The 2839-nt window shown below is 39.3% G+C and overlaps 1 long non-coding RNA gene across 1 annotated transcript; it reads left to right on the forward strand.

Moving 5' to 3' along the window:
- Window positions 1-58: 58 nt before the first annotated feature.
- Window positions 59-1951, forward strand: LOC111673498 (uncharacterized). The gene is made up of 2 exons (XR_015438635.1): window positions 59-331; window positions 616-1951. It is a non-coding gene; the product is annotated as an uncharacterized LOC111673498 (long non-coding RNA).
- Window positions 1952-2839: the final 888 nt, after the last annotated feature.

A 2839-nucleotide genomic window follows, 5' to 3' on the forward strand; every position in this document is an offset into this window, starting at 1 on the left:
CCAGCAGCTAATGTATGATAATGCATTTCTTACCCTGTGCCATAACTTTGCTCCAAATGTCTCATCTATTTAGTTGTCTCTTGCCTATAACAACAAAGATCTCTGAGAACCGATTGCATGAATTTCAATTTTAAAGTTGCAATGTCTGAAGGGGACAAGATCCTTTTTTAGGACTCTGAATGTTGATGCTACAAAGTTGTGTTTTTCTATTTTTATTTATTTTGCACAGGCAACTGAGGTGAAGGTGAATGAAGTGGAATTCAACTCTCAGTTTGTGAGCCGGATGATTCCCAAACTGGAGTGGGGTGCTCTTGTCCAGGCTGCAGAGGAGGTGAGTCTGACTGCACCAGAGACTGTGTGCCAGTGTGATATGATATGCTACTTTGAATTTTTCTCATTATAAACCTTGATAGAACCAGAGCTCACTTCGTGTCACCAATAAGCATCCACTACTCATTGCTGACATGCTGGGTTTCAGATCACTCTGTGCATTTCTTCCCATTAAATTCAGTTTAAGGATTTCAACCAGTAACGTCCATTTGAGAGCCTCCTGCTTATCTCTGAAGGTTCAGTGGTGCAGTTTGAATTCTTGCTCTTGTCCATTTTTCTCTATAGCTGGGTCATCGGCAAGACCTGCCGGGTGAGCTGGTGCCAAACTACGAGACAAACGAGGACTTCCTGAAGAAAGTTCACAGAGTGCTATTAGAGGTAAAAGTGCTGCTGGATATGTGTTTTAACTAAACACAAATTACTATGGAGTTATATTTCTGGCATGTGAATGTTTTCTCTTAAGTGCTGCAACTATTTTTATTATCAATCTGCTTATTGTTTTCTCGATTAATTGATTGATCTGCTTGTCTTATAAATTTCGGAAAATAGTGAAACGCGCCTGTCACAATTTCCCATTAGCTTTGGTGGCGTCATCAAATGTTTTTTTTTTTTTGTTTTTTTTTTGTGCGACCAACAGTCCAAAACCAAAAGAGATTCAGTTTATAGTGATTGAAAACAAATGAGAAAATCAGTAAAGTCTTCATAGTGGAGAAGCTGGAACCAGACAGTTTGGCTTTTATGCTTAAAAATGACTTAAAATTGATCAAAATAGATTCAGATACATTTTTAATTTGCAGCTATACTTTTACAAAGATGTTGTTTTGGGACATTTGTTCTAATTTAACATCACACGTTGTTTCAGCTCCTTTTAATTTTCAGTCAAATCAACACCGCATTTCCATTCTGGATATTTCTTACCATGTGGATCCCAGCTGTATTTCCTATTCTTGTTTCACTCAGCACAGTGAATGATTATGATAATTATGGGATATCTTGGTGTAGAACACGTATAATATTCACTTTCACGTGGCAGCGTACAAAGTTACAGTGTGTACTTGACATCCTGTTTCTATTACTGGCAACAAAGCTTTAATGTGGTCGTGTCCTGCTCACTGTCTTGTTTTCATTACTGCAACATTCAGGGGAGGAAAGTGATGTTTTTGTAGCGATCAAACACGAGGATAGTGCGCTCACTGCATGGCCAAAAGCATGTTGACTTCCAAAACATTACACATGTGATTATTGAACACATCATTCCAAACCCGTGGGCATTCTTCTGCTGCTACAACAGCCTCGGCTCTTCCAGGAAGGTTTTACACAATATTCTGGAGCCTGGCTGCAGACGTTTGCTCCCATTCAGTCACAAGAGCATCAGCGAGGTCCAACTCTGATCATGAGTTCATCTCAACAAACTCAGAAAAGCATTTCTTTTTGGAGCTAGCTTCATACATGGAGGCACCGTCATGTCGAAACAGGAAAGGAGCTTGTCCAAACTGCTGCCACAAAGTTGTAGGCACACTGTCTAAAGCAGGGGTTCGTGACCTTTTATACTCTGTAGACTGTTTTTATTCTGACAGTGTCATTGCAGACTGGCCTTGATACCAAGTTGGAAAATGACAGAGAGAGAGAGAGAAAGAAAAGAGCGGAAAATGGACGAGGATCTAAATGAAACTAAACTGAAACTAACTTTAAAGGTGGCGTGTGGAGAAAAAACATTGTGTGTATCCTTGAAGTCTAACAAACACATTGAATACACTTTCTTTCTCACAAAAAGTTTGATAAACAGATTTATTTTCAGTCCTGCATCGTTTACATCAGTGTTTACTATACTCATTATACTATACTACTTTTTTAGCAAAGTGTTGCATTTCAGGACATATAACTGCCAGGGGTGGATCACTGGAATAGTGTAAAGTGATTGGACCATTTATCAAAACAAGGGTCCACTCTTGACCCTCTCTGGCCCACATTAAGCATATGCTCTCGTGGCCTTCACAGGGTTAAAAAAGAAAAAACTTCTCCATAGCTCGACTAGTGGCCAGAAACTCTACAGGGAACCTTTAATTTTATTTGGTCTTTGTTATGTACTGGATGAAAATCTAAATTCAGATAAACCTCTTCGTAAGATTCAGGTGGTGGTGGATTTCATGTAGTCCTGAATGCTGAAAGGTGTTGATGTAACCAGCCCATGGTTACCTTGGATACAGAAGATGAATTTTAGTTAAAAATCAGTGTATTGTTGTTGGGAGTGTGGAGATGAATGCAGAAAAATGAAGCAGAGACAGCACCAAGTTCAAGATAATTACAGGAAAAAAAATGCCCTTTTTAATTATGTTAATAATTATCATTAAACCATGACCCGGGGGTTGGGAGCAGTGGTCTAAAATATCATTGTAAGCTGCAGCATTAAGATTTCGTTTAACTGGAACCAAGGGGCTGAGGCCAAACCATGTAACCCAGACAAAAACCAAAAGCGTGCCAGCAGAGGTGTCCAGTTTCAGCCATATAG

The sequence above is a fragment of the Seriola lalandi genome, unplaced genomic scaffold, assembly GCF_002814215.2.
Source record: "Seriola lalandi dorsalis isolate HSWRI2012SDOR001 ecotype SW California unplaced genomic scaffold, Sedor1 jcf7180001963281, whole genome shotgun sequence".
Taxonomy (NCBI): Eukaryota; Metazoa; Chordata; class Actinopteri; order Carangiformes; family Carangidae; genus Seriola; species Seriola lalandi.